Consider the following 10,151-nt stretch of genomic DNA (forward strand, 5'->3'; position numbering starts at 1 on the left):
TGCCAGCAAAACAGAACTGAAGGTGAAAAGCATAAATAATGGTGAGGAATAAATTTCATGAGTCAAAGAAGAAACCCCCAAAACAGAATTAATAATCACCAAACTTTAAGGATCTAATACTAAAGCTCTAAAATAAACCAAAAACTTTTAGAAATGAAAGAACAAATTGATAAAACTACAAACATAGTGGTAAATTTTAACATAATTCTCTTCCAAATCAACAGGTTGAGTAAATAAATAATAATTACTTAAATATAAGATTTAATGAAACAAGTTTGGTGTAATTGAAATATATAGATTTTTCTGCCAAGCAAAAGAAAAAAAGCATAATAGTTACAAGTTGCATGGAAAAATATAGCTCACGGTGTTACTAAAAGCAACCATGTATGAATCATCTTCACTAACCAAAATAAATTAGAAAAGAATTGTAGCAATACAAATTTTACTATGTATCTAAGCAGGAAAAGAGTAAAACTTACAGTTACTTACAAGTAAATCACAGTTGAAGGAATACATACCATGACATGTGAGTTAAGGATAAACTGATACTAAGAGGAAAATGCACTGCTTAAACAAAACTATTAAAAAAACAAGATGCATCCAAAGTGCATGAACCAAGTTTTCAGTTCCAGAGGTCAGAGAAGACTATTAAAAGCAAATTAATATTAAAAGAATTCCATTGCTTTTGGAAATAAATGGTATACTAAAAGTATAAATTAATGACATGGAAAAAATGCCTCTAATTTAGAATTAATGAAGAAATCAAAAGTTTTTTAATTTCTATTTTGGTTAAAAAACACATAACACAAAATTTACCGTCTCAACTATTTTTAAATGTATTAAACATACATTAGTAGCATTAGTACTATTAAACATATTAACACTGTGATGAAATGTCACTAGAACTTTTTCTTCTGACAAAACTTAAATGCTATCTATATTCATTAACTCCCCTTACCCCCTTCCTCCACCTCTGGCTATCCAATTTGGATGACTTTTATTCTTTTTCTGCCTACATGTTGTGGCTGGGACTTTCAAAACTACATTGAATAGGAGTGGCAAGAGGAGGCCTCCTTCTCTTGTTTCTGATATTAAAAGAAAAGATCTCAGTCTTTTATCAATGAGTATGTTAGCCATAGGCTTTGATACACAAATGTAACTCATTTTATTGCACTTGCTTTCTGGTAATTCATGGACATTGTGGTTTTTTTTTTTTTTTTTTTTTTTCTTCAAATTGGAGGTGTAGGCAATCCTGAATTGAACAGATCTATCTGCACCATATTTCCAACAGCATTTGCTTACTCTATTTCTGTATCACTTTTGGTAACTATCATCATATTTCAAGCTTTATTAATATTATCATGTTATTATTATGTGACCTATGATCAGTGATCTTTGATGTTACTATTGTAATTGTTTGAGGCACCATGAACTGCACCTGTTTAAGATGACTAAATTGATTACTTTTGTGAGTGTTCTAGCTGTTCCACCAACCAGCCATTCTCCCATCACTCTCTCATCAGACCTCCCTATTCCCTGAGACACAACAATATTTAAAGTGGCCAATTAATAGTCCTACAATAGCCTTTAAGTGTTCAAGTAAAAAGAAGAGTCATATGTCTTTCAGTTTAAATCAAAAGCTAGATAAAATTAAACTTAGTGAAGAAGACATGTTGAAAGCCAAAACAGGATAAAAATAAGGACTCTTAGTGTTGTAAGAGTTGTGAATGCAAAGGAAAAGTTCTTGAAGGAAATTAAAAATGCTACTGCAGTGAACACACAAAGACAAGAAAGTCAAATAGTTCTGTGAAAAATACCGTTGGTACCTTGATAGGGATTGCATTGAATCTATAGATTGCTTTGGGTAGAATAGCCATTTTGACAATATTGATTCTTCCAATCCATGAACACGGTATATTTCTCCATCTGTTTGAGTCCTCTTTGATTTCTTTCATCAGTGTTTTGTAGTTTTCTATGTATAGGTCTTTTGTTTCTTTAGGTAGATATACTCCTAAGTACTTTATTCTTTTTGTTGCAATGGTGAATGATATTGTTTCCTTAATTTCTCTTTCCATTATCTCATTGTTAGTGTATAGGAATGCAAGGGATTTCTGTGTGTTAATTTTATATCCTAATATATATCCAAATATATTACTATATTTGTTGATTAGCTCTAGTAATTTTCTGGTAGAGTCTTTAGGGTTTTTCTATGTAGAGGATCATGTCATCTGCATGAGAGTTTCACTTCTTCTTTTCCTATCTGGATTCCTTCTATTTCTTTTTCTGCTCTGATTGCTGTGGCCAAAACTTCCAAAACTACGTTGAATAGTAGTGGTGAGAGTGGGCACCTTTGTCTTGTTCCTGATTTTAGGGGAAATGTTTTCAATTTTTCACCATTGAGGATAATGCTTGCTGTGGGTTTGTCATATATAGCTTTTATTATGTTGAGGTATGTTCCTTCTATTCCTGCTTTCTGGAGAGTTTTAATCATAAATGGATGTTGAATTTTGTCAAAGGCTTTTTCTGCATCTTTTGAGATAATCATATGGTTTTTATCTTTCAATTTGTTAATGTGGTGTATTACATTGATTGATTTGCAGATATTAAAGATCCTTGCATTCCTGGGATAAAGCCCACTTGGTCATGATGTATGATTTTTTAACATCTTGTTGAATTCTGTTTGATAGAATTTTGTCAAAACCACAATGAGGTACCATTACACGCCAGTCAGGATGGTTGCTATCCAAAAGTCTACAAGCAATAAATGCTGGAGAAGGTGTGGAGAAAAGGGAACCCTCTTACACTGTTGGTGGGAATGCAAACTAGTACAGCCACTATGGAGAACAGTGTGGAGATTTCTTTGAAAAACTGGAAATAGAACTGCCATATGACCCAGCAATCCCACTCCTGGGCATACACACCGAGGAAACCAGATCTGAAAGAGACACGTGCACCCCAATGTTCATTGCAGCACTGTTTATAATAGCCAGGACATGGAAGCAACCTAGATGTCCATCAGTAGATGAATGGATAAGGAAGCTGTGGTACATATACACCATGGAATATTACTCAGCCATTAAAAAGAATTCATTTGAATCAGTTCTAATGAAATGAATGAAACAGGAGCCCATTATACAGAGTGAAGTAAGCCAGAAAGAAAAAGTACATTTAGGTCTTTAATCCACTTTTAGTTTACCTTTGTGTATGGTGTTAGGAAGTGTTCTAACTTCATTCTTTTACATGTAGCTGTCCAGTTTGCCCAGCATCATTTATTGAAGAGGCTGTCTTTGCTCCATTGTATATTTTTGCCTCCTTTGTCAAAAATAAGGTACACATATGTCATGGGTTTATTTCTGGGCTTTTTATCTTGTTCCGTTGGTCTATATTTCTTTTTGTGTGTCAGTACCATACTATCTTGAAGACTGTAGCTTTGTAGTATAATCTGAAGTCAGGAAGGTTGATTCCTCCAGCTACATTCTTTTCTCAAGACTGCTTTGGCTATTTGGGGTCTTTTGTGTTTCCATATGAATTGTGAAATTTTTTGTTCTAGTTCTGTGAAAAATGCCATTGGTAATTTGATAGGGATTGCATTGAACCCGTAGATTGAATTTAGTAGTATATTCATTTTCACAATATTGATTCTTCCTACCCAGGAATGTGGAATACCTCCCCATCTGTTTATGTCATCTTTGATTTCTTTCATTAGTGTCTTATAATTTTCTGTGTACAGTTCTTTTGTCTCCTTAAGTAAGTTTATTCCTAGACATTTATTTTTGTTGCAGTGGTGAATGGGATTGACTCCTTAATTTCTTTTCTGATTTCTCATTGTTGGTATATAGAAATGCAAATGATTTCTGGGTATTGATTTTGTATCCTGCAAAATTTGCTAAATTCACAGATTAGCTCTAGTAATTTTCTGACACTATCTTTGGGTTTTCTATGTACAGTATCATGTCATCTGCAAACAGTGAGAGCTTTACTTCTTTTCCGATCTGGATTCCTTTTATTTCTTTTTCTTCTCTGATTCCTATAGTCAGGAATTCCAGAACTATGCTGAATAACAATGTGAAAGTGGACACCCTTATCTTTTTCCTGATCTTAGGAGGAATGCTTTCATTTTTTCACCATTGAGAATAATGTTTGCTGTTGGCTTAACATATATGACCTTTACTATGTTGAGGTAGTTTCCTTCTATGCCCATTTTTTGAAGAATTTTAATCATAAATGGGTGTTGAATTTTGTCAAAGACTTTTTCTGCATCTATTGAGATGATCATATGGTTTTTATCTTTCAATTTGTTAATAAGGTGTATCACATTGATTGATTTGCATATATTGAAGAATCCTTGCATTCTTGGAATAAACCCAACTTTCTCATGGTGTATGAGCTTTTTGATGTGTATCTGAATTCTGTTTGCTAAAATTTTGTTGAGATTTTTGCATCTATGTTCATCAGTGATATGTTCCTGTAGTTTTCTTTTTTTGTGTTGTCTTTGTCTGGTTTTGGTATCAAGGTGATTGATGGTGGCCTCATAGAATGAGTTTGGAAGTTTTCCTTCCTCCACAGTTTTTTGAGAGAGTTTTAGAAGAACAGGGATTAGCTTGTCTCTAAATGTTTGATAGAATTCTCCTTTGAAGCCGTCTGGTCCTGGGCTTTTGTTTTTTGGGGATTTTTTTTTTTTTTTTTAATCACAGCTTCACTTTCAGTGCTTGTAATTGGGTTGTTCATAATTTCTATTTCTCCCTGGTTCAGTCTTAGAAGTTTGAACTTTTCTAAGAATCTGTCCATTTCTTCCAGGTTATCCATTTTATTGCCATATAGTTGTTCATAATACTCTGCTATAATCCTTTGTATTTCTGTGTTGTATATTGTAACTCTTCTTATTCATTTCTAATTTTGTTGATTTGATACTTCTCTCTTTTTTTCTTGATGAGTCTGGCTAAAGGTTTGTCAATTTTGTTTATCTTCTCAAACAACCAGCTTTTAGTTTTATTAACCTTTACTATTGTTTCTTTCATTTCTTTTTCATTTTTTTCTGCTCAGATTTTTATGATTTCTTTCCTTCTATTAATTTTAGGGTTTATTTGTTCTTCTTTTTCCAGTTGTTCTGGGTGTGAAGTTAGGTTGTCTATTCAATGTTTTTCTTGTTTCTTGAGGTAGGATTGTATTGCTAGAAACATCCCTTTTAGATTGGCTTTTGCTGCATCCCATAGGTTTTGAGTTGTCATGTTTTCATTGTCATTTGTTTCTAGAATTTTTTTTTTATTTCCCTTTTGATTTCTTCAGTAACCTGTTGGCTATTTACAAATTTGTTGTTTAATCTCTATGTATTTGTGTTTCTTACGTTTTTTCTTGTAATTGCTATCTAGTCTCATAACAGTGGTTGAAGATGATGCTTGATATGATTTCAATTTTCTTAAACTTACTGAGGTATGATTTGTGACCCAAGATGTGGTCTATCCTGGAGAATGTCCCATGTGCACTTGAGATGATGTATTCTTCTCCATTTGGATGGAATGTCCTGAAGATACCAATGAGATCCATCTCATCTAATGCATCATTTATGACTTGTGTTTCCTTATTAATTTTCTATTTTGATGATCTGTCCATTGGTGTGAGTGGGGTGTTAACTTTGCCTACTGTTATTGTGTTACTGTCAATTTCTCCTTTTATGTCTGTTAGTGTTTGTCTTATGTATTGAGGTGTTCCTATGTTGAATGCATAGATATTTACAATTGTTATGTCTTCCTCTTGGATTGATCCCTTGATCATTATGTAGTGCCCTTCCTTATCTCTTGTATTCTTTATTTTAAGGCCTATTTTGTCTGATATGAGGATTGCTACTTCAAATTTCTTTTGCTTTCCATGTGCATGGAATATATTTTTCCATTCTCTCACTTTCTATATATATGTGTATTTAAGTCTGAAGTGGGTTTCTTGTAGACAGTATATATATGGGTCTTCTTTTTGTATCCATTCAGCCAGTCTGTGTCTATTGGTTGTAGCATTTAATCCATTTACATTTAAAGTAATTATTGATATTTTTGTTCCTATTGCCATTTTCTTAATTGTTTGGGGTTAATTTTGTAGACCTTTGTTCTTCTCTTGTATTTCTTGACTATATAAGTCCCTTTAATATTTGTTGTAAAGCTGGTTCGGTGGTACCAAATTCTCTTAACTTTTGCTCATTTGAAAAGCTTTTTATTTCTCCATCGATTTTGAATAAGATCCTTGCTGGACACTGTAATCTTGGTTGTAGATTTGTCTCTTTCACTACTTTAAATATATTCTGCCATTCCCTTCTGCCCTGCAGAGTTCCCGCTAAAAGATCAGCTGTTAAGCATATGGGGTTTCCCTTGTATGTTACTTGTTGCTTCTCCCTTGCTGCTTTTAATATTCTTTCTTTGTATTTAGTTTTTGTTAGTTTCATTAGTATGTGTCTTGGTGTATTGTTCCTTGGGTTTATCCATATGGGACTCTTTGTACCTCTTAGACTTGATTGACTATTTCCTTTTCCATGTTGGGGAAATTTTCAACTATAAGCTCTTCAAAAAATTTATCATACCCTTTCCTTTTCTCTTCTTTTTCTGGGACCCCTATAATTCAAATGTTGGTGCATTTAATATTGCCCCAGAGGTCTCTGAGACTATTCTCAGTTCTTTTTATTCTTTTTACTTTATTCTGCTCTTCAGAAGTTATTTTCACCATTTTATCTTCCAGCTCACTGATTCGTTCTTCTGCTTCAGATATTCTGCTATTGATTCCTTCTGGGGTATTTTTAATTTCAGTAATTGTGTTGTCTCTGTATGCTTATTCTTTAATTCTTCTAGGTCTTTGTTAATTGATTCTTGAATTTTCTCCATTCTGTTTTCAAGATTTTTGATCATCTTTACTTCATTACTCTGAATTCTTTTTCAGGTAGTTTGCCTATTTCTTCTTCATTTACTTGGACTTCTCTGTTTCTAGCATGTTCCTTCATTTGTGTAGTATTTCTCTGCCCTTTCATTATTATTATTATTATTTTTAGCTTATTGTGTTTGACGTCTCCATTTCCCGGGTTTCAAGGTTGAATTCTTTCTTCCTTTTGGTTTCTGCCCTCCAAAGGTTGGTCCAGCAGTAATCTTTGTATAGGGTGAGATTTGTGCTAGCTTTTGCTTATTTGTTTAGTTTTCCTCTGGTGGGAAAGGCTGAATGAAGTGGTAATCCTGTCTGCTGATGACTGCATTTGTATTTTCATTGTTTGTTGTTTAGATGAGGCGTCCTGCACAGGGTGCTCCTGGTGGTTGGGTGATGCCGGGTCTTGTATTCAGGTGGTTTCCTTTGTGTGAGTTCTCACTATTTGATACTTCCTAGGGTTAATTTTGGAGAAGGCAATGGCACCCCACTCCAGTCCTCTTGCCTGGAAAATCCCATGGACAGAGGAGCCTGGTAGGCTGCAGTCCATGAGGTCGCTAAGAGTCGGACACGACTGAGCGGCTTCACTTTCACGCGCTAGAGAAGGAAATGTCAACCCACTCCAGTGTTCTTACCTGGAGAATCCCGGGGACGGGGAAGCCTGGTGGTCTGCCGTCTATGGGGTCACACAGAGTCGGACACGACTGAAGTGACTTAGCAGCAGGGTTAGTTCTCTGATAGTCTAGGGTCTTGGAGTCAGTGCTCCCACTCCAAAGGCTCAGGACTTGATCTCTCATCAGGAGTAAAGATTCCACAGGTGGTTTGTCATGGCATTAAGTGAGATTAAAACAAATATCCAAAAACGAAAAATGAAAGATGAACTCCAGAAAAATGGCAGTTACAAAATCAGGCAAATAATAATTAAATTAATGGAATGTACACATACATATCTACACCCATGAGCAAAGCAAAAAAAGTCCGACAAAAATAAAGTACAATAGATTGACTGGCAAACAAAGGAAATCAAAAATTTTATTTACCAGTTAAGAACAAAACTAACTAAAGCACTAACTGGAAAAGAAAACTAAAGAAAGGTGCCAACTGGAGAATAAAGCAATGAAAACAAACCTAACAAATATGTTGAGAGGAAAGGAAGGAAAGAAAAGAAAGAAAGAATAGACATGCAAAGTTAAGTATAGGCAGATGAAGAAGATTTATACACATTAAAGATTAACTGCAAGGGAAAAAGAACAGCAGGAAATAGAAACAAAGGAATAAAAGTAGAAAAATAATAATAGGCTTAAAAAATTAAAATTAAAAAGAGAGAAAAGCAAAAGAAAAAATGAAAACTCTCCAGAAATGTAAAAGCCCAATGTCAAGGCAGAGGTTTATAACAACAATAAAAAATATCACTGATCAAAAAAAGAGAGAAAACCTCAAAATCTTAATTAGATTTAATAGTGCCAATAAGAGGACTTCCTTCATAGCTCAGTTGGTAAAGAATCCACCTGCAATGCAGGAGACCCCAGCTCAATTCCTGGTCAGGAAGATCCACTGGAGAAGGGATAAGCTACCCACTCCAGTATTCTTGGGCTTGCCTCGTGGCTCAGCTGGTATAGAATTCACCTGCAATGTGGGAGACCTGGGTTTGATCCCTGGTCTGGGAAGATCCCCTGGAAAAGGGAAAGGCTACACACTCCAGTATTCTTGCCTGGAAATCTCCATGGGTTTGCAATAAAATTGATAACTACAACAAAGCGGGGGAGAAAATTTAAAAAATCCAAAAGAATCTACAGAACAAGTCAAAATATAAGAATAATAAATGTTTTTCTTGAGTCACTGCTGTCAGAGTCCTTTCCCTCTCTGGGAGTCACTATCCACCTCAGCTCCCTAGGATGCCCTCCAACATTGTGCTGATCTCTGGACCTGCTGTGGGGGCACCTTGGATTCTAATCTGGTCCTACTCCTGGGTGTTCTTGCGTCCAGTGTCCACAATTATCAGAACTAGTGCGTTTTCTTTTGTGGGAGCTCTCAATGACCTTTTATACGTTCCATCAACACAGAGTCTGCCTAGTTGATTGTGTGGATTTAATCTGCAGCTTTTACAGTTTGTCTGAAGGTTTTGGGTCTTCTCCCTTAGTCACACTGCCCCTGGGTTTCAATTGTTTTATTTCCACCCCTGCATGTGGGTTGTCCACTGGGGTTTGCTCCTGAGGCTGCCCTGGAGGACCTGGGTTTGCCCCTGTGAAAGCCAAGTGTGGAGGTGGTGCAGCTGTTTGGGTTTCAGGGGTTCTGGCGGCACCAGGTACTTAGGGGAGTTGGCTGCTAGGGCAGCAGGAAATATAGTGCTCTAGAAGGGTATGGCAACCAGTATTGGCCAATACGCCCCAGTATTCTTGCCTGGAGAGCCCCCTCTCTGACGGAGAAGCCTGGCAGGTCACAGTCTACAGGGTCACAGAGTCTGGACACTACTAAAGTGATCCTGCATGCGTAGATACAAGACTTTTTTTGCCTGTGGCAGCTCTGCCCCAGTGAGACTTGAGAGTGAAGGTGGTGCAGCCGCTTGGCTTGTGGGGACGCCGGTGGCGCAAAGCGTGCAGGGACACAGATTGCCTTTGTCACAGGAGTTATGGCCCTATCAGAGTCTTTTTTCGAGCCTCTTGTAGCTGGCGATCAGAAGGCCTCTTTGGCCAGTCTTTGTAGCACATAGAAGCCACCCCCCGCCCTCGGCTGTGGTCCTACTCTTTAGATTGGCGCTTCAGTCTCTTAAAGGGGCACCATGGGTGGGGGTCCTTCTCTGTAGTTAATGTATCAGGTGTTTGATGGGCCAGCCTCTCTATTGTTCGGCTGCCTATGCTGGCGTCCAGGGGGCAGAGAGGCTATGATGATGGCTCCACCCACTACGCGTGACTCAGCAGCACTGCCTTGATTCCATAGCTGCCTGGCCTTCCTCCACAGGCATTTCCCAACATAGCCTCCTCCCTCACAGCCCGTTGATATGTCTCTCTGCAGTCAACAGCAGCCCTCACCTGTGATGGCTCCACAATCCCTAAACTCCAGCTCCCAGCCACTTCACCTTCCAGGGGACCTGCATCCCTGTCTGGCGTACGTATGGCTGTGGCAAGGACTGTCTAATTCTCATTCCATTTAGGCTGCCACAGATCACCTGTTTCATTCTCAGACTTAAATGTTTCTCCTCTGACTCAGATTATTGCTCCGATGTGGAGATCAGACCCCTGCTTCAGTTCCCCCACCTG

Source organism: Dama dama, chromosome 20 (genome assembly GCF_033118175.1).
Source record: "Dama dama isolate Ldn47 chromosome 20, ASM3311817v1, whole genome shotgun sequence".
NCBI classification, from domain to species: Eukaryota; Metazoa; Chordata; class Mammalia; order Artiodactyla; family Cervidae; genus Dama; species Dama dama.